Below are 27009 nucleotides of genomic sequence, written 5' to 3'. Positions count from 1 at the left end.
GATTTTTTCAGCTAGTAAACAATGTCTGAAAACTTTTTGTGTAAATCTAATACCACATCCAATTTTGTCAAAAGCATTTCACCTATTCTTAAGCTCATTTCATAGGATACTTTCCAGATTTCTTAACATTTACCTAAAAACTACCATCAGATATGCCATTCAATCAAGTAGTGATTGCACATTCAACTAAATCATATGTATTTCAGAAAACACATTCATATGAAGTATATCAAAAGCTTTGGTCTTTTCTGATTGTACATCCCCATGAGTTTATTAGCCCCCACCAACACACTGGGCCCTAAGTTCCTCTAAATGTAATATTATACCATATATAAAAAGTGTTTAGTCACCGAAGAAAGAAAATGTGAAGAACAAGAGCTTTTTGCCTGTTTCCCCTGGTATGAACAAATAAATGGGGTCAGCAATAAGCACAGGAGCAGTTCTGGTTTCTCTCTCTTGTCAATAGAGAAGAAATAGCTGTTGAAAGGGAAGACCACTAGAGTGTGAAGTAACCGCCTTTCCCCTAGACTGAAAGGGAGTTTCTCACACTCATCACTTCTGGTTTTATGGCCAGAGTTTCTCACACTCATCACTTCTGGTTTTATGGCCATCTGTACAGTTTTCCCTGCGTAAGAAGTTGTGCAAAGTCACAGTACATCTACCTTTGTCATTGGCAGTTGTGCAATCTTAGCATCACAAGGCCAATGCCTCCTCACAAAACTTGAGACTAAACTACCTGAGCTTTACTATAACAGTATGACACCAAAAACATTCAAAGAGATGAAGAACAGCATAAAAGAAGAAAACTTCATGCAGACTCATCCCTGCTCTGAAGATCAAGACAGTAAGTTCAACTTGCTCTATGCTTTCAGGTATGAGCAAATGTGTATAGAGGTGAAAAGTCAGAGAAAAAGTCTAAAAGGCTCTCGAATATTCTATATTAAACACAGTTTTGGAGTGGAGCGGTGTTTCTTTACATTCAGTTTCTGCAACTAACCCTTTGAAACCATAGTCCTCAAAAAAGCAGTATATTATCACCATCTCCTTTTCTTTACATATCTACCTTCTACTTAGAAAATACGTTCTTACAAGACAGAATGCATCCTTTTGCCTACATTAGAAGCTCCAATCAGTGAATAGCAAAACTTTCTGAAAATGCTGGTTCTTTGTTTCTGGCAAGGTTCAGGACTCTTATGGCATTACGTAAGCAATGATCCTACACTCGTGGTAATTATAATTCTCTCACACTTTGTTTAGGAGTTTGTAACTGTTATGCAGTCTGTCCACCCTCTACATTCAGATTCATAGAACTAATATCCTTTGCTTAGAAAATATCATGGATTTTCACACTCAGATCTGTCCTTTCATCCTCCAAGGATTTCACAACTCTGCAATAGTACAAATGATTTAATTTTAATTTTCCCCTATGTTTAGCTTCATGGGACAACATCATAGTCTAAGCCCTCTCTTTTCCTTAAGAATTATGGCCTGCAGTAAGTGGTGCAGCTGCTTTGTCCCAGATCCTATAGGAAACTTTGCTGCTTATTTCTGTACAGGAAGAACAGTTTAACATGTTACTCTAAACATGATATGAATTATCTTTAGGATACCACAGTGGTGTTCCCTTTACTCTGTCACCTTATTTCCACTGCTGGCCAGTAGGCTGATACAAAGAAAGGCAAAGCATAGATGTTATGGATGAATTTGTTCTTTGCAAAATTTCTTTCTATTAAACTGTTAGAATTCCGACCCTACATGGCAAATTGAGTTTTGTCTAATGCAACTGAGTGTTCTTTTTTTTTTCAATCTAGATTGAATAGCTACAGCAAGCAATCCTATTTTCGATACTATTCTGCAGTAATGAAAATAATGCAGTATTAGTTTCTATTAAGTGTTTCATGGGTTGCGTACACACCTGCTGGAAGTTTGAGTCAAAATCTAATAGAGTATCAGACAGGGTTAAATGAGATTACAAATAGTTGCATCATTGATTTTCCTGTTTTTAAGTACTGGTTTGTTTGCTGATTGTAGATTTTTCATCAGGCTGGCTGCTTAGCATATGGCAAACCATAGAATACATTATCCATAAACAAGAAACAAAAGTAATCACAAATGGGAGCCAGAAACTCTCAGCTACAGTCTACCTTGAGATAACTACACATTGTGTCTGAGAGAAAAAAAAACTTTTATTAAAAAGGTAAAGCACAGATAAAGACAATGAAATAAAAAAGGTATTTAAGCTGAAATGCACCCATTAAAATAAGATATAGAATAATACCCAAGACACAGATCACAAAAGATACATGCAAAAGAGTGAGATGTTTGTATTGCATGAGAGATCTTTCTCAACTACGAGAGGAGGTTATTAATGGATGACTTCTATGCATAATTTAAGTACATAACCTATTTTGACACATGCACACAGCTGGAAAAGTTCCTGCAGAGAAAGAAGCATAAAATTTTCACTCGTGTACTTTACATGACACATGCAGCTCTCCCAGCTGATACTTAATGGGAACTGAACTGTAGCCACTCAAGGCTGCACTCAAATAGTGAGTCTTGTGTGACTTATAAGTATGGTTGAGCTTAGTGAATATTCACACATTGCAAATCTAAATGCCCATAACAAATAATTGCCTAAGATGCTGTTCATGGCTTCACAGACTAAGATAACTATTTTATGTGGATTAGAGTTTATAGCAGAAAAGGCAAGGCTGGACAGTGGCGATGAGATACTGATAAGGAAGAGGTTTCTAGGAAAATTAAAAACCAGTACATTAAAATTTACAGACTTACAACTTTATTTCTACAAGAACTAACTTCAAACACGATTTTCAATCCATTCCCAAGGTGTTATACACCCAGCCGTGACTTCTAAACACACTCCAAAATGGTAGGAATCCTTCTGCACATCTGAAAGATGACAATATCCAGAGGGATATATCCTGATGCTTTTATCCTTGAAGGTGGGAAGAGCTGCATTTTCATTTTGTGCATTCACCAAGAACATTTTGATTTAATATTATATTTAAATAAATAAATAAATAAATCCTAGTACCTGTAGTAATTGAGAAATCATAAAACATGTGATTTAATAATTGTCAAAAATTCCTTAGCAATTAGCAGCAAAGAAAAATCACAAAGAAAATAAACACATTTAAGTAGATAATTCTGGCTCCTTTAACATAGCAGTAGGGGAACAAGAATTGCTACAGAGGACTACTTTGAAAACAGTGAGCTACATTCATTTGGTGTTTTTCTCAGTGGTTGGTCTGAAATATGGACAAACAAAGAAGTTATTATAAAAGTAGCAAAATCCAGACTGCTAACTGCTTTGTCAGTACCTTACATGACAGGATCTGATTTCTAACCAACTTGCATCTGAATAGCAAGAACCTGCACAGGTAAGTTAACATGGAGCAAGTTTACCATCTCTCCCAAGGACACTTTTGGGCCTCTCTCTCCCTCCGACCTTGCAGTCACAAAGGTAAGTTCCATGCTTCTGACAAGCTTCGCTAACTGTATCAAAGTTATCAGTGAAAGACAAAGCTCTAGAAAATTAGTTTCCATCACCATTCAATGGGGAGAGCGTTAACTTTAGCGTTACTAAGGGCACATTTGTCCTCTGAACCAAAGTGACAGGGTAGAGGAGTGTGTTATCCAAATAAGGATGAAATAGTAGTATCACAGGCCATTAGATTATCTTGGTTCAATTCCTGCTTGCTTAACCAAGATGGTAACTGTCACACCATAATAAATCATGCAGAAAGATATCTTAGGAGCAGTCCTGGCAGCTTCCTCTACTACCTCATTCTTAACTCTCTATTCATAAGTCACAATATCTGTCAAGTGAGAATCTGTTGGGAAACAGGGCAGAACCTGCAGGACTTGACAAGTAGAAAATGAAGACATTGTGGTTCTGCCTTCAAAGAAGAATTTGGGGGTGAGCACCTTGGAGAGTAACAGCAGCACAGCTACCTGTTTTGAGAGTATGTGTAGACCTCACTATCAACTTTAATTAAAGTGCTTCTTCAACACACTATATAATATACTTATGTCTGGCTACTTCTGATCAGTCAAAGAGGAGATGTTTTTCTAGCATAGCACAAACGTAAGTAAGTAAAAAAATCCTATTTTAATGCTCCTACCTTTGTGCCCTTAAAGGTGTTACTATAAAAAAGCAGAATTCAAACTCCAAGCATCTAAACATATGCCAGCATTACCAGAGTATTTCTGACTTTTTGCAAAATTATTTGGTAAAATCACAATTAAAATACAGATCATTAAATTATAATTATATAAATTTCTTTCCATATTTTTCCTGTACTTTCATGCAGAAAGCTGTAAACAAAATATTTGTAAAACATACTGTGTCTATAATTAAATAGATCAAAGTGTTAGTAGAGAGAGAGCTAAATAACTTCACATCAAAGTCTTCCTCTCAGAGGCTCTACTAATTTAAGAGTATAAGCTTATCATCATTTTTCATGGGTTTTCTGCAGATCTGAAAGTACTAGGAAGTAAGAGAAAGGCTCTTTCTTCCCCTTAACTCAAGAACTGTGTGAACGCCTAAGTTTTTATTAGTTCTGTTAACCATCAAGTTTTCCAGTCAAGGCTTTAAATGAAATTAATCCCCTTCCCTTTGTGTGCTTTATCTTTGCTATGGAGTTTGATTTTTGTTCTTTTAGCACTGAAGTTAGGGAACTTACTTGCTCCCTAAGGGACTGCAACATTGTCTAATGAAATCTCCACATTGCTGCACTCAGGTAGAGTTTCTAAACTCAAGTTTGGTCTTGCTGAAAGAGAAGAGACTCTTGTGATGCAAAGCAGTTACCCCTTCTTTAGAGGACAGAGGGCAAAAAGGATCAGATGGGCCCAAGCTGCAATGGAGCTGGGCCAAACGCTTATTTTTCCTACAAAATGAAGGTAAAAAGAATAGCAGTACTTACTGTCATGTGTGGTTTTTCACATGTATAACAAACTTTAAATGCAGTAAAATTTGCTCAATAACTGTATTAGCGATTTGAACACAGTAAGTTAGACTAATCCTCTTATTAGCCTCACATATTAATTGTCCCATTCCAGGCTTCGTTACCTTTCATGGAATCGCAGCATCATTTATGTTGGAAAAGAGTTCTAAGCTCATCTAGTACAACCTCTGAAACGTATCACAGAAAATGCCTCTAAAGAGAGTCAATGAGTGAAAAATATGTGGATGAACATCCATGACAAAAACATGCACTTAAAATATCCATGTGGACAGAGTTTGCTGCTTTAAGTAACTGTGTTGCATGCTATGAAGATGCATTAAAATTGTCAGCAGGCATCCACATAACAGCATAATGAGGATGCCAAGGGAAGTGTTTGCTCTGGTTTTGTGCAGGAGACAAGTTGAGGGTAAAAATTTGCAGATATACTGCAGAGTCACTTCTCAGAGTTGAGAGCTTAACCTGGAGCCATTTTGTCTCTAGATTAGAGGACAACCCTTTTTCTACCTTCCATCCCCTTATTTTTCTTTCCATGGAGAGGAGAGTTGGGCATGTGAGTCACAGCCAGCTGGATCACATTGGACTGCAGTGCACAACAGGGAGTGTACCAGTGCCTCACTAGACAAATACCCACATCACAGGCTGACCGCTAATGCTCCTTTTCTGTTTCACATTCACTGCAAAAGCCTGCCTCAATAGAGCTGTGCTATAGCTGCAGAAATGTGCTAGGCAAATGAAATGAGAAATTGCTTTAATATTCCCTTTTCATGGGCTCCTTTAAATGCTGAAGTCTCATTTTCTGTTCAGGAAATCTGCTGCTGTGCTTTCTGCTTCTGAGACACAATATTAGATTCTGTCCACAAGTGAGAGCTAAGAAAGGAACATGACAACTAGTCTTTTCTTTTTTCTCATTTTCCATGACATGACATGAAAAAAATCAACAAAACAAAATATTTTGACTGACATATTTGAGGTTTGTTCTTTTCTGCCTGCCATAAACAATGTTGTAATGAGTTCATTTTAGTTCATTCCCATTTTAGGGGCATTGCAAATTGTAGCACTTATCTCTGCACTTAAAGTGGAGCACACTTTCTGGTCCTGACAAAGGCTCCACAAACAGTAAAACTTTTTTGATGTATACATTATGTTTTATATTTACACTACTTAATTAGAAAGAGTGGGAATTTTCTATTGGAACAGCTTCTTAATGGAAAAAGTAGTTTGTTTTTTTTTTCAAAAAAAAAGTTTCAGTTAAAATATGAAGAAAAACTCAGAATATTTCTTCATTTAAAAGCATTAGCTGACTATCAGATTGATAAAATAATATACTGAAATGTCTCATCACTGCATAGGCTTGAAAAAAATAAAAAATGAGTTTAGGTCTCACAGTTTCCCCATGTTACACTCCCTAGAAATGTAGAGAGCACTTCTAGGTGCTTCTTTCAGAGCATGGTTATACAATACCTTCTAAAGTAAAAATGACATAAGACATCCCAGCACCTGCCTGTTTCTGTCCTCTGCCTCCTGTGCCATCCTGCCAGAAAACCGTGCTGTCACCCGTATCCCTGGGCTGATCCCAACTATGACAACTGTATTAGAAGCCTATTTTTAATTGCAACCTCTCAAAATCTGCATCAACACAAGAGAAGTGGAAAGAGCACTTGCAAACCAGAGCATCTCTGTCTGGCTTTGGTTCCAAGTTCAGCTTAGCATCGGACTGTCCCCCTGTCATACCAGCTGTAACCATCTGTCTGAATGTTGATCCACGGTGTCCAAAGGATGATTGTACTACAGGAGATGCAACCCATGGGACGGATTTTAAACGTTTTTGTTTGTTTGTGTGTGTGTGTGTGTGTGTGTGTGTGTGTGTAAAAATGTACTGTAATAGGTTGCCTAACAGCATTGTGTCATTTCAACGGAATCTGCCTTTGAGATTTTTTTTTTGAGAATTTTTATTGAACTTCTGAAACATTTCCTCAGAGAATGACTTGAAATTATTTTTATGGCACAGATATTCTAACTTTCCCTCTTTCACCAATTAATAAAATATCCTATAGTTTTCTGTAAGTAGAAATTCCTCATTTTTTTTCCTTCTTGTAATTAAAAATCCTGTACAGAAATACCTCATTAACTTTTCCATAGTCCTTTCAGGTTAGATAAATATTCAAGGACTGTAATAAAATGCAGCATCTGATATAATTTAACAAATCAATTTAGTATTTTTAAGGGATGGACTTAACATTTCAGTTCTGCTTGAATCATTAAGACTTCTTCAGACTTCTGTGAAGTACAGAAAGTTCCCCAGTGTGTAAAGCAACTTAAAAAACACCCAAACCCTAAGTTTCATCAGAGAAAGTATATTTTTTTTTCCAATATGTTATTCATAGTGACACATACTTAAACACGAGGTATTATCATTTTGGAAAAAATCACTGAAAGAAGCATCAAACAAAATATTCTGACCTTCCTTTGTTCTTCTGAACAGTTCAGTAAAATAGTCAAGTTTGAAAAAAGAAATTGGTCAAGTCAGAGCTACAATTTTGGGTATAAAAATACATCTTGAAGGAAAAAATAAAAGTTGCCCTTCTCTACACCAGTTGCTATTTAGTGATCAGTGCACATGGTTGATACAACCACTACTGAGCACAAGTGTTGATGATCTACCAGCCTATATGAAAGATGGAAACTGAAAAGTATCTGCCATGGTTACTGACAGTGGTTAAATTCCCATGGTTCTCATTATTGCAAGATGTTAACCTTACAATGGAAGAACGAACAGTTTTCCTGCTGGGGCAGAGAGAAAGATGATTGTTCTAGTTATCTCTTTCTTCGCTATCCTAGTATAGAGGAGTGAGCTTGACTATAACTCATCTTTTGCATACATAAGCATATAGCATTCATCAGGTTTTGATGTAATGTGTCCCTAGGCATCAGAAGAAAATTTCAGAGAGTACTGACTATATTGCATTAGGAAAACTAATTACCAAAAGTACAATCTAATTAATATAGGGCATTTAGGACACAGGATCCCAAAGCTAGAATTGCTAGGGGACTGTAAAACAGTGAACACAGTGAACAGAGTTTCTTTGTATGGTATCATATCTCCTCTATACTCTACGTTAAACCAAGGCTGTTTTCCAACAATACTCTTGAGAAATCATTTCCCTGCATGTGGTCTTACAAGCTATGCAATTTCATTATGTAACATAATGCTTCTAAAATACATGTATTAAGCATAATATATGGGTTTTCATTTCTACATCTTAAGGACCTGTATCCTTCTATGAAAGGTAGACATGAGCATGGATATAATATAAATATTCTGTACAAAGCCACCTTAAGGATGTAAATACTCTGCAATTACTTTTTAATAGCCTCCACAGAACTACCTCAATGTATCTTGGAAAAGATTTCAGAAATGAGCCATTGTACATGCTTAATCTGCAATACTTCAGAAAGATCTTGATTAAGCTTTTCTAAAATTAAGTCCCTTCAGCAGTTTCCAGGTGGGGACCCAAATCATCAAAAATCTCATTCTTTATAAATACCTATGTATCAAAATTGCACTTCAGATGAATGAAACAATCAGGGGATTAAACCTCCTACTACTCTTTTTTCTTTCTTGAGGTTGAGAAGAAGGCAAGAAGACATCAGATGACTTGCCTAAAACCTCTAAGAAAGTTTACAAAAAGTATAGTATCTGATTTCTTGACTATGGCTTTAGCCAAGGAACTGTGTCTGCTGATGGACTCAATACAAAGTTTTTTGAGGGGGGAAAAAACTGCAAGAAATTGAGATGTGGTCTCTCAATAAACAAGAGACTTAAAGCAAGCAGAAACTGATACATTTAACGGGAAAGGACTGAAGGCCATGTACTCTAGCACTTGTAAGATATATTTTAACCGGTATTATTTAATAAATTCTCTAGAAATGTAATTTCTCTTAATGACTCAACAAAGAGATGATCCCAACACAGCAGTCGTGATTAGTCATCTAAAATGTACCTCAGAGTTTAAGCTAAAAAAAAGAAATCAAGGCATGTTAAAAACGAACAAACAAAAAGTTATCTGAAGTATTCATAAAGCAGTTACTGAAAAAAGCTTTCTCAGAAGAGGCATACTTATATTCCCAAGGCTCATTGGATTGACTGCATTGATCCTTTGGGATCAATTTATGATATGTCTGGACTTGCAGCATGTTGACCACACATAGATGCAGGGCAGGAAGAAGGGGGAAGACTGGACCTAACACCATCAAATGTTTTTAATGCAAATTTTGGGTAAACAGCTTTAAAGAAGTCTTGAGGTTGGCCTGTTCTGTGTCATGGTCAGTCTCCAGCCAAGTAAGAAATCACGGAGCTGTCAACAGTTTCTCTGTTACTTTCATATTTCTTGACAGAGGAGAATTGGGTCCTGCCAGAGAAACAGGCTGGGGAAAAAAAAAAGAGAGAGAGAGAGAGAGAGAGAGAGAGAAAGGGGAGAAACTATAGTTAGATTAAAACAACTATTATGTATCAAGTGCTTAAGCTGTCACACTGAAATGCAAGTCAGACTGCTGAGGTTACTTAAATAATAGTGTACAATAATAGAAAAACAGAAATATTTCAGGCTCATTCCATCAATCTAGAATAAGCCATAGAAGTAAATAAGAACATTCTAAACAGTCATTTTTAAGGTAACTGCCTTAATGTAGTCATAAATTCCCCAAACCTGGTCCTGAGATACTCATGTTCCCTAGGGTCACACATAGTGCTTCATGTAACTACTTAATTATCTTTCAAACCCTTACTGCTCACACTAAGTGCCACTTTCAAAACTGCAGATTGTTCTTGCGTGTAAACACATTATCTGCACTGGAGAAATTACTGTGAATGAGCTCTGATTGTATCTGTACACTGAAAGTCATTATGCTTTCTGTGGAAATACGGAATATGAAAGACATTTTGCATGATAATGAAAATTTGCTGGCATTCTAAGTCTACTGAGATATGAAACTTATTACCAAGATGACCTAACAGCTACCTAGTTTCCATGCCATCTTATAAGTAAGCTGAGATGAAAATTTTGTATGCTACTCTGTTTTTGGAAGCTAACAAATTAAATGAAAATTATGAAAATATGAAAATAAAGGTTTATTACAGGGCCCAACTACACCTATATTTTATCTTAAATTAAGCATACCTAGAGTAACATACTGTTAGGAAATGAAACTCCTGCTGCCAGAACAAAGCCCAAAAAAATCACAATTAGTGAGGTCTGCAATTCAGTCTTATTCCTTGTCCTGAGAAGCAGTCCTAGTGTGTCCTGCACCAATACCTATGGAAAGGTATGCTTTCTAGCCTATTCATTTTAGCATTTTTTCCCTTTCTTTGTGATGCCACAAACTTTATGATTTTGTCTTGTAATAACTGGAATTATAGAATCATAGAATACCCTGAGTTGGAAGGGACCAACTAGGATCCCTGAGTCCAAGTCCTGGCTCTACACAGGACCAACCGAACATCAGACCACGTGTCTGAGAGCACTGTCCAAACACTTCTTGAACTCCAGCAGGCTCAGTTCTGTGACCAAGGCCCTGGGGAGCCTGTTCCAGTGTCCAACCACCCTCTTGGTGAAGAACCTTTTCCTAACATCCAGCCTGAACCTCCCTTGTTACAGTTTCATGCTGTTCCCTTGGGTCCTATCACTGGTCACCAGAGAGAAGAGATGAACTGTCTTGAGATGACATCAGCCAGCACTTTCAGTACCTTGGATGAATCCCATCAGGCCCCATAGACTTAGGAGCATCTAGCTGGAGCAGCAAATGCCACACTAGTTCAGAGTTGCCTGGGAAGTTATCATTCCCACAGTCATGGTCCCCCAGCTCAGGGCTCTGAGGGTCCCAGGGACCATAACTGGTGTTAAAAACAGAGGGAAAGAAGGTATTAAATATCTGTGCTTCACCTATGTCCCCATTTGTGAGGTGACTAACCTCATCAAGTAATGGACCAATGTTATCTCTGGCTCTCCTTTTGCTGTTAACATATGTTAAGAAGCCCTTTCTGTTGTCCCTCACTGTACTGGGAAACTTCAACTCTAACTGAGCTTTAGTTATATAAATTTTTTTCTATTCTCCCACGTGCCTGGTGACAGGACGAGGGGGAATGGGCTTAAGTTGCACCAGGGGAGTTTTAGGCTGGATGTTAGGAAGAACTTCTTTACCGAAAGGGTTGTTAGACATTGGAACGGGCTGCCCAGGGAAGTGGTGGAGTCATCATCCCTGGAAGTCTTCAAAAGACGTTTAGATGTAGAGCTTAGGGATATGGTTTAGTGGGGACTGTTAGCGTTAGGTCAGAGGTTGGACTCGATGATCTTGAGATCTCTTCCAACCTAGAAATTCTGTGAGTCTGTGATAATGGTGAACAGCATCTTTATATCCTCCTACGTTGCCTTACCTTGCTTCCAGTATCCGTACTCTTTCCTTTGCTGCTTATGTTCTAGAAGAAGATCCAAGCCCAGACAAGCATGCTTTCTGCCCCACTTGCTTGACTTCTGACACTTTGAAATCTCCTGCCCTGGTGCTCTTAAAAAGTAACCAGCACTGATGGATCCCAATACCTTCAAAAGCAGTTTCCAGGAGATTTTACTAACTAGTTTCTTGAACAGCCAGATGTCTGCTCTCTCCATACCCAGGGCTGAAGTTTAGCTTCTTCCTCTCATTTTCAGTCAGCTTCTTCCTGACTTGGGCCTTCCCAATCCCTCACCTTTGATTTCATACAAAGCGAGGAGGGATGTCACTTCTCAGCCCAAGTTGCTGGCCTTCACCGTTCCCTTGGTAAATATGAAAATAACCTCTCTGTGCTTTCCCCTATGCTATATGCAAAGGTTAGAGCAAGCAAGTTATTAATAACATTACTATTACATCCATATCAACCCTGTCTTCTCTAAAACTCTTAACTCTGATGATTACAAAGAGAGACAAACTGGTGCCCATTCCTCTCCTGCCTTCCATGCATTAACAACCAAATATATTAGGCCACAGATGGCTAAACCTATTCATTATCATCCAATAATTTCTTTGCATCCTCATGCCTGTCTCTACCTATCTTGCATTTCTATCCTAAAATCTTTGGAAAATATTTTCCTATTTATGTAGTTTATGAATACTCTTAAAATACTAACAACAGCTACAACAACAGCCAAGCATCTTCTCTCAGAGATTTCCTATTCTCACTTCAATATCACAGTGAAATGTATTTAGATTTAATTGACTATTTGTCATACTTTGTTAAATTGATCACGTACGTCAGAAAGACTTCAGCAGACATAACTGGGGATGAATTTTTTCAATGGTATTCATTGAATTGTCAGAAAAAAAGAAAAAAAAGCATTTTCTCAGAAGAGCTGAACATAGCACATAGTGAATGAATCTAAAAGCACGGCCACTAATTACAGACCTAAATAAAAGTTTTATTCCTTTGCAAACCTTGCTCTGAATACCTTAAAACACATGTTGTTTATGACAGGCCTATTGGCAAGTTCTGAAAATGCAAGGCTTTGTTATAGCACTACTTAAACTAACCCAAACATCTGCTTCTCTAGATATGAACTGAGGATAATACTAGAAGAACAGTGAAAAACAAACAAACAACAAACTAACCACCACCAAATACACAGGTAAGACATAAAAACCATTCTTTCTAAAGGGATTTTGCTGTCCACAATGATGCCACAACATTACAGCATCATTAAGGGATCAAGCAAAAGATGAACTGAAATAGAGAAATGGCAGTTTTCTTTATCATAAATATTTCTAGCAATTAGCAGAAGTGACTAAGAAAGAAAGAAGGAGGTACAGTGTCTTGAGGGACGGACACAAACATGCAGAAGGGCCAGAGAAAATGACGTACAAGGGAAAGAACTATTTCTTAATAGTTCTTATTTATTTAAATTACTTAAGCTCCTATATAACTTAAATATGGAATGCTTCCTTTAAGTGTCCCACTTCCAGTTAAAAAATAACAATGTTTTTTCATCTAAAGATAGCCCTATGATGGTCATCAAAACAAACTATCAATTTACTTAATACGTAAATGAAAGACCTAAGAAGCATTGCACAATGCTCATTGTTTGTATACACTGGGTGCCAGCACCAAACAAAATGAACTGAAGAAAGGATGTGAATTGGCAGACAGTGAATGAATGGTTGTAGACATAAGCACTTGGTGTGTCAAGTATCTATCATGTCATTCATTATCCTAATAAATGTCATCCAAAATGCCTATGTCTATCACAGGCTATATTCCAGGCTCTTTCTAGAAAACTGTTTTCTGCCCAGTGCTAGTTATCAAATCACTCATTTAGTGGTTTTTTTTTTTGTTTTTTTTTTTTTTCAATCATTGTCACAAAAGCCTGTTAGAAAACCTACAGTTTCCATAAGGAAGTTAGATGATACCCCCCCAGCTCTCACTTACATGCATTTCATGCAACATTTCACATCTCATCTCTGGAAAGAAATCATATATCTACCAGCACATTAAAGGACAGCATTGCCCTGTTTGCATCACCTATTTGCATTCTGAAAACTTCAAGATATTCTCTCTATGTTCTAGTTCATATTTTAGCAACAAACAAAGCACCAGCTCACTAGATTGAATTGAAGAAGGAGGAAACCATATAAACTTTCTTGAAATCATCTCAAAATGAACTGCTTTTATCCATCTACATGCTCTTAATCCTTTCTCCCAGAAAAGGAAGATGGACGAATATTCAAACACTTGACTGATCATTGTTCAATGGACAGGTTTTGAGAATCAAATCTTCATCCTTCACAAGAACCTTAGTACTATACTATATACTGCCTTATGCATGTAAAGTTTCAGTTTTACTGTTAAATAGTATTTTCCTAAGGCACCTTGAAGACATGGAAGAGAAAAGAAAGGAGAAAAAAAAAACATCATACAGCCCTGATGTAAACTGAGTTATCTCTAGCTTGTTCCTGGAGTTTCTTTTTTCAGCACATTTTCTGGGATCCTGTTTTCAGGGAAGTCTTTACCTTCTTAATTCTATGTAATTTAATTTTTGCTAGAAAAATTCATTCCTTGTAGGAATTTCTGTGCTTGTGTGTAGAGAGAAAAGATAATAGTACATTAATAGAGATAATAGATAGAATGGGTTCTGTTCTCACTTATTGCAAAGGAAGAAGCCCCAGAGTAGAAATAAAGTCAATTTAAATTTGCATTAAGGTGACTTCAATACATTTACTTTTTACCATTTTTAAGAGTATTTGAATGATAGGATAAAAATTTCATAAAAACCCAATAGTATAAGAAACAGAGATCTCTAGTGTTAATTTTAAGACTACCGTTTTCATTCAAGTGGTTCAAAAATCTCACAGTGGGCAGCTGAATTCTCACCTAGATCTCATAGGAATCACTGGAAAGATGGCTGTTGCCATTAAGCAGTTCTAGATCACAACAATCTATGAATTATACTTGGAATTTGAATCCTGGATCACACACACACAGAATTTCTAGGTTGGAAGAGACCTCAAGATCATTGAGTCCAACCTCTGACCTAACGCTAACAGTCCCCACTAAACCATATCCCTTTTCCTTCTTCCTTCTCAATGATTACTCCACCTCACATATTGCACCACAGCAGCCTGTAATAAGCAGAAGCAGCGTCTTGCATCTGGCATGAACAAGTTCATGCTTTGCAACGGGTTTTACCAAATCAAAAGCAATAGTCCTTCACCATTCTGAACTACATTTGGTTTGATTTATTACTTCTGAAAAGCAAAAAGCTGAAGACAAGATTTAGCAACTTGCTCCAAGTATCTGTACTGTCAGCAGCATAGATCAAGTCCAGTCCTATGCTATGCTGAAACACTGTGCATTGCAAACCTGTGGTGAAATTACACAAGTGCAGACCTGCTTTGGATGATAATGCCAAAGAAAGACATAGGTAAGTGTCAGCAATTAGCTGATTTGAGGGACTTAGTATCAAAGTCCATGCTCATCTCTTTACACTACATGAGGGTTTTAAAAACACATTGTACATTTTTTAAAGTGCTTTCTATCACAAAGGAAGTCAAAATGTTGTGAAAAGGAGACAGAGTACTATAGATAAAATAGTCACAAAACACATTTCTGAATTAAAACTCTTTGTAGGACAAAACAACCTCTTCTAATTATAGTTGCTTTCATTTCAGTCCTGCCACAGAGGTTTAAATCTCCATGGTGGAAGCCAGTCACATAATTCCTTGTATCCAGGGCAGGTCCTGGTAGCTCAGTGCTATCAACATCCCTCTGGATGCAGGTGAGCCTTTGTCTGGCAACATGACTGCGAATATTCCTCTCAAGCTATCTTCTATCTGCAACAGAGGTGAAACATTTGCGTTTTATTAATTGTAAAGTGGCAAGAATCCTTAATGAGATAAAAGTGGTGTTTCCCAGAGGGCAGAGCAGTTTGATCTTCATAAGATGACTCTAATTGCATGGCAGTTCTTTATTAGGGCTGAGTTAAGTTACTGTTTCCAAGCTTGTTGCTGGAATGTCTAGTACAAGACTTTGGATGCTGTCACTTTTTCATTTGGATACTTAAAAAAAAAGTATGTTTATTGTGATTTTACACTGCAAATGTCTCAGCTTATGTAAACAGGTCCCTAAGTAAAATTGGGCCACTTGGACCGGAGCTCTCCATTTCTAATCCTTCAATTAAACTGCAAAACATTTTCCAGCCTTCATCCTGAATCCTTATAAAATTCATCTTTTGCAGAATTATCATAAGATAGCATCCTTCCTTCACAGAAAGGTAACAAAAAAAACAAACAGTTAAAATATAGAACAAGTACACTTGTTAGATTTTTAAGATTCTAAGCACAGATCAGAGGTAAAATACAGTTTTGGAAGAGTTTTGCATCATTATAGAAACATCTGGAGGGGAAAACACCAAACATACAGTGAAGCCAAATCTGAGCCTCCCTCTGCTCTTTCTACTTGGGCTTGCATCATGCTCAGGGGTGGAGAGGAATTCCTCATACCTATGGCAGAACCAAGACTGACTGGGACTATGTCTCTACAGCAGGAATTAATACAATCTAAGAGCAGCTCTGACTCCTCAGGGAGCCAAGGTTAGCCTTGAGATTGGAGATTTGGAGCAACTTTCCAAAAATCTCACTCTTCTATTCCTCTCCTGTAAGCCTGGGACAGAATAGTGGAAGCATCTACACAGCCCATTTCCTGCTTTTAATTCAGCAGTACCAAAGTCAGTCCTGCAAGGAGAAGGGGATATGAGATATTCTGAATTGCAAGAATGCAAAATAAATAGAAATCTACAAATTGCACGTGAGCCAAAACTCAGAGCTTTCTGTATCTAAATAAGGAGAGGAAAATAAAGTGAAAGAATGAGGCATAAAGTTAATTATGCTGGTACTCCAACCTGTAATAGAAACCTCTTTTCTGTTTTTGCTTTTGTTTTGTTTTGTTCTGTTTTGTTCTTCATTTGAAATTAGCACAGGAAGCCAGCATAAAAATATACTAAGGGATTACTTCTGAGTTTCAGACTCCAGAGGATTTTATCTTAATAAATAACGTAGGTGGTAGGAGAGTAACAGGAAGGGATTTTAACAATTAATAGAAATGTTAGCAAGCACACACTATTTTCAGATCTCTGCTGGTATCACTCAGTACGCTTGTGCACAAATGTGATGTTTTGTCAAATAAGGTGCTATGTATTGCAGATTAAGTTATCAAATAAAAATAGCAAGGATAATTTCAGTTCTATCCACAGCACTGGGAGCTGGGGAGGGGAGGAAAGTGGAGGTGGAAAGGAATATTTGTGGAGTGGAAAAACTCAGTGTTATTCGGGGGTGGGAAAGGAAGGAGGAAAGATTTATACAAAAGCTCTGCTGAAAAGAACAAAAAACAATGAATCCAGGCCTGGCGTATATGCAGCTTTTGTGATGGTTTTCCAGTCTACACATATAATGCTGAGTTTGTTCCATACCATGTACCATCAATACATTTTCAGTAGAACATTTCTACTGTGTGGTATAGGCCCCAGGCGTAAGACTGCACGTATACCTTCTTCAGTCTATCAGCCTGGTTAGAATGAACAATGTAATTAGCAAGTCTGTGATAAACTGACTGTTTTAGGCTTTAAATAGACTGGGAAGCAATTATATGTAGTGCTCAGCCAGCAGAATCATGATGTGCATAACTAGCACCTATGGATTCAGCCAGCAAAAATGATACAAGCAAATGACATGACTTTCTTGATGGGAAATTTTTTTTATACATTAATCTGTGTTAGGGCAGTCAGTAAAATTCACCTGAAATATTTTTTTTTTTAATATTCATACAATCATAGAATCACTTAGGAAAAGACCTCCATAATTGCCAAGTCCACCATTAAACCATGTCAATAAGCTCTACATCTACACGTTTTTTGAAGACCTCTAGGGATAGTGACTCAACTACTTCCATGGGCAGCCTGTTCCAATAGTCCACAACACATTCAGTGAAGAAAAAATTCCTAATAACCAACTTAAAACTACCCTGGCATAACTTGAGGTCATTTCCCCTCGTCTTATCACTTGGTGCTTGGGAGAAGCTCCAGCACCTCGATGTCATTCTGGTAGTGAGGGGCCCAAAACTGAACACAGTACTCAAGGTGTGACCTCACCAGAGCTGAGTACAGAGGGACAATCTCGTCCCTAGTCCTGCTGGCCACGCAGTTTCTGATACAAGCCAGGATGCTGTTGGCCTTCTTGGCCACCTGAGTACACTGCTGCCTCATATTCAGCCAGCTATCAACCAATACCCTCAGGTCCCTTTCTTCTGGGTAGCTTTCCAGCCACTCTTCCCCCAGCCTGTAGCATTGCATGGGGTTGTTGTGCCCCAAGTACAGGACCTGGCACTTAGCCTTGTTGAACCTCATACAGTTGGCCTCAGCCCGTCTGTTCAGCCTATCCAAATCTATCTGTTGAGCCTTCCTACCCTCTATGGCAGATCAACTCTCACTCCCAACTTGCTGTCATCTGCAAACTTACTGAGGGTGCACTCAATCCCCTTGTCCAGATCATTAGTAAAGATATTGAAGACTATTGTTGATCAATGTTGATTGGCTATGCAGCTTTAAAACACATAGAAGGATGCCTGCTTGGTGTAAAATGAAGCAAGCTTAATCTCAGCCACTTGCTTAACCAAAGAAAAGTTCACAAAAAGCTATAATAAAGTTCAGCTACACTGGAGTTATATCCTGTGTTTTCAGTAATAGAAATAGACCACTCAATTAACTGACCTGGGCCAAAAAAACTCATACAAAAAGAGAGATGCTTTCCTCAGACATGCATATATACACGGGCCCACCAGCCTAATCATTTAAGAGCATTTTTCTCTTTCAAATGAAAGGCTATGACAAAATAACTTATGGTGAATTCTGAGCAAAGTAGATTTTCCTACACTTGATAATCATAAATCTGATGAAACAGAACTTTGTATCACACAATCTGTGTTTTCAGCAGAACCATCCTCCAGGCAGCCAAATATTTCAATTTGTGGGGTTTAAAAAGTTTTGATTATAAATAACACATACACATTGCAAGGGATTTTAGCCATTATCAACAAATCTCCCACCCATCTTGAGCCAGTAGTTCACTGCTTGGGACGTTACCCAAACACAATTATTTTCTTTAGTAGTTATGTAAAACTGCATCCACAGCAATCCCAATGACCTCTGTAATTTAATGTGTATTTTCTTCAGTGATGTAGAGATTTTGGCTAACTAAGGCAGTATAAATACACATTTCACTCCACCAAACCAGTGAGGATACCTCAGCTGTGAAAAAAACAACAGGGCAAAGTCAGAGACTGAGAAACTTTGACCTCATCAGTCCTGCTCAATGTCCCATTGTATCTTCTTATTTCTTCACTAAAAAGCAGTAAGAACATTACCCTCTTGTCTGCTGAAATCACATGTATACCTGTGCCCTCATATTGCCACCTGCAATGCATTTGGGATATACCTGCATGTCCCTCAGGATCCCATCTATAGACATACACCTGGTCTCTTTTTCCTCAGTCACTGTCAGTCTCATGGCTTCCCTGAAGGCCGCAGAGTGGCACCTGAGCTTCTGTGAGGCTGAAGCTAATGCCTGTGATATCTTATTTGCTGCAGGAGACTGAGCATGAACAACAGTCATGCCCAAGTACTACCTGCTCATAGGCAACACGGACAACGCTAAATGCAGAGTAACAAAGTAGTCCCTGCTTCCCCTTAACTTCCTCCCAGATCTCCTCATAATATCACTACCTCCACAGCACCAAACGCATCCAGTTGCAATGATAAAAAGAAAAGGCATGTGGTCCGGAAAATATTTTGTGCAACAAAAACAGTTTCAAGGAAAAGTGGGTTTAAACAGAACATCACCCAACAACTTTTTGTAAATTCTTTTTAAACTCTAGTCTCTGGGTACTCAACCAAATCACCTTGCTATAGTAATAAAGCTGAACAACCCCTGCCATTTAACTGGTGCTTCTCTTCCACTTCCCAAACGAAGCCCTTCTAGATAGTTGCCCAGTCATGCTAGAGGCTTTCTGTAATGTATACTACAATGCACTTTGTTCAAGGACTGTGTAACATTACTCTGCTTGCTTTAAGGCTGCATGAACAGCTGTCACTGGCTGAATTAAATGAAACAGTGACTCATACTACATCCTTGATATTGAAAAAGGTGTGGGTAGTATTTCATAGCTTGCAAAAAAGCTATGATTTCACATTATATTTAAATAAAGAATGACAGTGACTTTAGAACATATAAATTCTAGATAGATGACGTACCATGTATTAAAATTTTTTGGCAATATACATGGTTCTGTCATCATCCAACAGCAGGAGGATCACAAGCAGAAGAGGAGTTCAGATGAACTTCCAAAGAAATAACATGTAACAGGAAGAATCACAGAATCACAGAATTTCTAGGTTGGAAGAGACCTCAAGATCATCGAGTCCAACCTCTAACCTAACGCTAACAGTCCCCACTAAACCATATCCCTAAGCTCTACATCTAAATGTCTTTTGAAGACTTCCAGGGATGATGACTCCACCACCTCCCTGGGCAGCCTGTTCCAGTGCCTAACAACCCTTTCGGTAAAGAAGTTCTTCCTAACATCCAGCCTAAAACTCCCCTGGCGCAACTTTAGCCCATTCCCCCTCGTCCTGTCACCAGGCACGTAGGAGAACAGGCCAACCCCCACCTCACTACAGCCTCCTTTAAGGTATCTGTAGAGAGCGATAAGGTCGCCCCTGAGCCTCCTCTTCTCCAGGCTGAACAAGCCCAGCTCCTTCAGCTGCTCCTCGTAGGACTTGTTCTCCAGACCCCTCACCAGCTTCGTCGCCCTTCTTTGGACCCGCTCAAGCACCTTGATGTCCTTCTTGTAGCGAGGGGCCCAAAACTGAACACAGTACTCGAGGTGCGGCCTCACCAGAGCCGAGTACAGGGGGACAATCACGTCCCCAGCCCTGCTGGTCACACTGCTTCTTATACAAGCCAGGATGCAGTTGGCCTTCTTGGCCACCTGAGCACACTGCTGGCTCATATTCAGCCGACTGTCCACCATCACTCCCAGGTCCTTCTCTGCCTGGCAGCTCTCCAACCACTCATCTCCCAGCCTGTAGCTCTGCTTGGGGTTATTGCGCCCCAGGTGCAGGACCCGGCACTTGGCCTTGTTAAACTTCATGCAGTTGACCTCAGCCCATCGGTGCAGCCTATCCAGATCCTCCTGCAGAGCCTTCCTACCCTCGAGCAGATCGACACACGCACCTAACTTGGTGTCATCAGCAAACTTACTGAGGGTGCACTCAATGCCCTCATCCAGATCATTGATGAAGATGTTAAAGAGGACCGGCCCCAGCACCGAGCCCTGGGGGACGCCACTAGTGACTGGCCTCCAACTGGACTTGGCTCCATTTACCACAACTCTTTGGGCCCGGCTATCCAGCCAGTTTCTAACCCAACAAAGCGTGTGCCAGTCCAAGCCAAGAGCAGCCAGTTTCTTGAGGAGAATGCTGTGGGAGACGGTGTCAAAAGCCTTGCTGAAGTCAAGGTAGACCACATCCACAGCCTTTCCCTCGTCCACCCAGCGCGTCACTTTGTCATAGAAGGAGATCAGGTTCGTCAAGCAGGACCCGCCTTCCATAAACCCATGCTGACTGGGCCTGATCGCCTGCTTGCCCTTCAAGTGCCGCATGATGAGTCCCAAGAGGATCTGCTCCATGAGCTTCCCTGGTACTGAGGTCAAACTGACCGGCCTGTAGTTCCCCGGGTCAGCCCTCCGGCCCTTCTTGTAGATGGGCGTCACATTCGCTAGCCGCCAGTCAGCTGGGACCTCCCCCGATAGCCAGGACTGCTGATAAATGATGGATAGGGGCTTGGCCAGCTCCTCTGCTAGTTCTCTCAGTACCCTTGGGTGGATCCCATCCAGCCCCATCGACTTGTGCACATCCAAGTGCCGTAGCAGGTCACCAACCAGTTCTTCATGGATGGTGAGGGCCACATCCTGCTCCCCATCCCCTTCCACCAGCTCAGGGTACTGGGTATCCAGAGAACAACCGGTATTGCCGCTAAAGACTGAGGCAAAGAAGGCATTGAGCACCTCCGCCTTTTCCTCATCTCTTGTAACTAAGTTTCCCCCCGCATCCAGTAAAGGATGGAGATTCTCCTTAGTCCTCCTTTTTGTGTTGATGTATTTACAAAAGCGTTTTTTGTTATCTTTAACGGCAGTAGCCAGATTGAGCTCCAGATGAGCTTTGGCCTTCCTAATTTTGTCCCTGCACAGCCTCGCTACATCCTTACAGTCCTCCCTAGTGGCCTGCCCACTTTTCCAAAGATTATAAACCCTCTTTTTTCTCCTAAGCTCAAGCCACAGTTCTCTGTTGAGCCAGGCTGGTCTTCTTCCCCGCTGGCTCATCTTTGGGCACATGGGAACAGACCGCTCCTGCGCCATTAAGATTTGCCTCTTGAAGAGCGCCCAGCCTTCCTGGACTCCTCTGCCCTTCAGAACCGCCTCCCAAGGGATTCCACCAACTAGTGTCCTGAGCAGCCCAAAGTCAGGCCTCCGAAAATCCAATACAGTGGTTTTATTGGTTCCCTTCCTGGCCTCGCCAAGAATAGTGAACTCCACCATTTCGTGGTCACTCTGCCCAAGACAGCTCCCGACAATCACATCCTCCACCAGTCCTTCTCTGTTTGTGAAGAGAAGGTCTAGCGGGGCACCACCCCTGGTAGGTTCACTAATCAGCTGCGTCAGGAAGCTGTCTTCCACTTTCTCCAGAAACCTCCTAGACTGCTTTCTGTGGGCTGCGTTGTGCTTCCAGGATATGTCAGGGAAGTTGAAGTCCCCCATGAGTACAAGTGCTGAAGATTTCACAACTTCTGTCAGCTGCCTGTAGAACTCCTCATCCGTCTCCTCATCCTGGTTCGGCGGTCTATAGCAGACCCTGACCAGGACACTAGCCTTGTTGTCCCTGCTGATCCTAACCCAAAGGGACTCGATCTTGTCATTCCTAGCCTTGAGTTCTACAACATCGAAAGACTCTCTAATATAGAGAGCCACACCGCCACCCCTTCTGTGCTGCCTGTCCCTTCTGAAGAGCCTATAGCCAGGCATCGCAGCACTCCAGTCATGAGACTGGTCCCACCACGTCTCTGTGATGGCAACCAAGTTGTAGCCTGCCCACTGCACGATGGCTTCCAGCTCCTCCTGTGTTACCCATGCTGTGTGCATTGGTGTAGATGCACTTCAGCTGGGCCATTACCTTATTCCCTGGCCTTGCTATTGTTCCCCCTGGCACAGCTCCAACAATCCTTGCTTCACCCCCATCCCCCTTCTTACCTAGTTTAAAGCCCTATCAATGAGCCCCGCCAGCTCCTGGCCCAGGATCCTTTTTCCCCTAAAGGATAGGGACCCGTCTACGGCCTTCAGACCAGGTGCTGAATAAGAAAGTGCTGAAGAGAAAGTATCTTACTGATACTGAAAGTATCTTGCTCTCAATAAGCCGATATGCTTTTTGAAATTACATCCTTCAAGATGCATGACTCCTTCCCACAAATATTAGGTATAGGAGAAGGTGATGTAGAGGTTTTCTGAAGCCAGTATCTCGGAAAAAGAAAAAATACATTTATGGAAAACAGTCATGCCAGAAACATTTCCTCAACTTCTGTAGGAAATAAAAGGAAGGAAGACAAGTCACATTTCCTGGAAATAGCATAAGATGCATACACATATACATACAGTAACTACTTTTCCTGTTTAGAAGCAATACAGAAAACATAGTAGTTAAGGCAGCCTCTGAAAAGCTTGATGAACATTTTCCTTTCCAGACAATTTAACCTGCAATCTTGCTGAGAATTATCTTAATTTTTAACACTGTTCCTTTGTTGTTGTTGTTGATACTAAATCAGTATTACTCACTGCAGATAAGATGCCAACACAGAGGCAGGCTGAGGTAATCTGGGAAGTGTTAGCCAGCTCTGGAGGTGGTTGGAGGACTGGATTCCAATACTTCTCAGCATGATTTTGAACACCTGTAAAGTCCCACTTCTTCCCAGTAGCCAATAAAAGAGTGAGTCAACCAAGACAGTTTTATTTTATTATACGTACTTTGAACACGCCTTTTCAGGCCACTTGCATAATGTTATCTCAGCAGTTTGCTGTCTTTCTGCTTCAATCTCTACCTCTCTTTGTTGTTTCTTCAAACACCAATGTAAGCTTTAAATTCTCTAATGTGTTATAATGTATCAAATATATAATAAGATTTTTCCAATATTCTTTCCATATTTCCTGTTTCTTTATCATGCCCTATTAAATCTAATTATATCCACTAGAACATCCCCTCAGCTACTCTCCATCTGTCAGAACAACTGAAAGTACATTCCAGAGAAATGCACTTAGAAGTCTACTTATAATTCAAATCCCACAAACTCAAATATACAAATAGATTTACTTATTCCTCTGAAACTCACATCACCTGATGAAAATGGTTGGGGAAAAGAAGCCAGCATGCTTACAGTCCAAGTTTCCTGTTTGCCAGCCTGCCCCTCTGCAAAGTACGGGAATTCCATAGCATCATAGAGTGGCATGGGTTGGAAGGGACCTTAAAGATCATCTACTTTCAACCCCTCTGCCATAGGCAGGGATGTAACCCAGTAGATCAGACTGGTTCAGGTAGCTTCCATGAAGAGCTAGAATCAACACCTACCATACATTTCCAAAAACGTACTTTCCCTAGAATCTTGTTCTTGATGTCAAATACCCTTGGATACAACACAACAATGCCAGGCTTCAAAAGGTTTTACTTGCACTGAATTCTAGAATTGTACCTAGAACAATTTGTGTCTCCTAGACCTTGAAAAAAAACTTCTAGGTATCCAAAATTTTGGGATAAACATTAATCTTTTGCAGTAACATAAAGCTAAAAGAAAAGAAAGGAAAGTATCTACTTCTCACTACTAGATAGAATTAAGAATTCTGTATGTTTATTTTGTTTTAGAATAATAGACTAATTTAGGCTGCAAGAGACCATTGGATGTCATCTGGTCCAAACTCCCTACATGGTCTGGGACAATTTCAAAGTGACATTAGGTTGTTCATAGCCTTATTGATTCAAAATGGAAAACACTAAATGAGGGAAAGAGAAGATGGTATTCTGGTGCCAAGGGTACTTCTCCATGTTTTAAAAACTTTTTATTTAGATAAAGGGCATCTCTCTTCAGAGAAAGAGCTTCTCTTACTTTTCATCTTACTCTGTTACAGGGAAAAAAAAAGATCCTGCTGACTGCACGCTGGAGATCCAGCTAATTAAAGAATGTAAAATGGTATGAAACCCATCTTTCTGACTTATGGTTCCCACATTCTATGTGGAAGGGAGTTTGGAGAGAGAAAGTGGCATTGCAAAGAAACTGCAGCAAAAAGTATCAAAATGGTTTGCAAAGCAGCAGCTTTGCAGCCCCAGAGTTTTTTCTACTCCCCTCTCCCTCCTCCAAACATATCGAGTTTTTAACACAAGTCTAGTAAGAGTCTCCTCTTGACACGAAACTTATTAGCAGCATACCAGCTCTCTGTTCCTTGTAGTGTATTCACAGTCCTTGGAGACATCTGTATCTTAGGATATGCTGCAATATAAATGAAATTGATATTAGGAACAAGAATGAAGTTTGCTGCAGTCACACTCATAGCTTCTCAGAAGGCATTTCTAGATAGACTTCTAGCACTTGCTGCTGGGCATTCACAATGTGTGTATGCCCTAATCTAACCATGGTACAAGCAAAGTGACTTAATGGAGGCGTAACATGTCTGTATTCAATGCTGTAACATTCCAGCCTCAGGACGTCAAAAAGGCCTTTGGCCTGAGGTGGGTGGCACATGCTGTATGTTGAGTTGTTTTATGTCTAACTTATGACTTTCTCTCAGAATGCTAGGCAGAGAGAAGTGACCCTTTTGGATGAGGAGATGTTAGCAACTTCTTCAGTTGTCCTTCTGTGCCTACCAACAATATGGTCATACTTGAAGCTTCTCCCTTACTTCCTAGGTATGAAAAGCATGGCATGAAGGTCCCTAGGAAAATGTCATGTCCTCTTTATTTATATAAAAATCAACAGAGAAAGAATAGGGCAGTGAGGAGGAAGAACCTGAACAGGCCCCACAAATATGTTAATTGCTGCTCCTATGAGAGCAGCTTGATGGCTGTAAAGAGAGCTGACAACATAAATTTATGACTATAGCCAAGTTGCCAGCAGTGACCAACTCATACCATGCCAGCAAAACTCACAAGATAATTCCATCCTGTACAAATTGGTTAATGCATGGTCTCAAAGTATGGTGGCTAAAAACTCATCCACTTGTCCTTCATTAATGCAATTTTTTTAATGAAGCAAAAAGGGCACCTACTGATTACACTTTGAGCCGGAGGTTGGACCAGATTAGTTCTCAAGGTCTCTTCCACTTCAATGTTCCTAGGTTTATATGGAAATGTGTTTTGAACATGATTTATTTAAATTCACAACAGCAACTAGAGAGGTATTTGCTTACTACACCCAAATAGAAAGCAATTTTAGCTTATGTGTATCAGAATTCAATGTGAAAATGTGATGGGGAAAGTAGTAAATTATCCAAGCCAAAACAGAAGATAAATATTAGCAGAACATTATTAAAGAAACCTATAAGCAACAAAAGAATGTCAAAGAAAATTTAACTGAAAATTCAAAGTTAGTATCAACTGTTACTTAGTTACTATGTTATTTAGTCTATATTAGGCCATATGACGCTGTTGGGAATTGGCATACAGGACGTGGACATGTGCCCGTGGAACAATTGTTCAATCTGAGCTTGCCTTAAGCAACCAGGAGTAGGCCTTAGAAAATCTCATGGCCTGCTGTAGCTGAGCAAACCAAGCTACCAGAGTAACTGTGAGAAGCTCCCACGGCAATGACTCCCACATCGCCCAATTAAGGAACTCAGAAAAATATTGTTACCAGCAGCTGGCCTCAAGGACAAGGTCTATGTGACTGCTAATCACAAGGGGGGTTCTTTTCTTGCAGGTGGGGTTGTTTTCTTGTGGTTGTTTGTCTGGGTGCTTTTGACCAATAATCTTGTGTGAAACACTGTCCGCCCCTGTTAAGTTCACTATAAAAGTTAGGCTATTCGGGCAATAAAATGAAGCTTGCTGATCACTCATATTGAGTGTCCCTGTCTTCCTTCCATCGACAACATGACACAGCTACTCTCTTTTTCTCTCCATACCCTCTTCCCCTTTTCACCCCCCCTCACACCAAGTTATTTCTCTTTAAAAAAAAAAGCTTTCATAAAGTGACTCTTCTCTGTTCTGTCCATCACAGAGCATTTGGACAGAAACAAAAACTTATTTACCAATGGAGCCTCTCTGTACACCCAAACTCAGGGAGACAACAAGACATAAACCGGAGGGCATGGCCAAAAATGTGCCCTACCGCCTCCCTGACACAATAAATGTGGATGGTGATG

The 27009-nt window shown here is 39.8% G+C and overlaps 1 protein-coding gene across 2 annotated transcripts in view; it reads right to left on the bottom strand.

The window, feature by feature from the left end:
- Positions 1–27009, bottom strand: part of STAC (SH3 and cysteine rich domain) — a 291976-nt gene that overhangs the window by 105799 nt on the left and 159168 nt on the right. Inside the window, exon 3 of one of the 2 annotated variants that reach the window (XM_038174436.2) lies at positions 25082–25142. The exons of the other annotated variant lie outside the window; for it this stretch is intronic. The gene's annotated coding sequence lies outside the window, so the exon portion shown is untranslated. The remainder of the gene's footprint in view (positions 1–25081; positions 25143–27009) is intronic. 2 annotated transcript variants of the gene reach the window in all.

Source organism: Anas platyrhynchos, chromosome 2, assembly GCF_047663525.1.
Source record: "Anas platyrhynchos isolate ZD024472 breed Pekin duck chromosome 2, IASCAAS_PekinDuck_T2T, whole genome shotgun sequence".
NCBI lineage: Eukaryota > Metazoa > Chordata > Aves > Anseriformes > Anatidae > Anas > Anas platyrhynchos.
The sequence above is the reverse complement of the archived record's forward strand: the minus strand, read 5'-3'. Positions and strand labels throughout refer to the sequence as shown.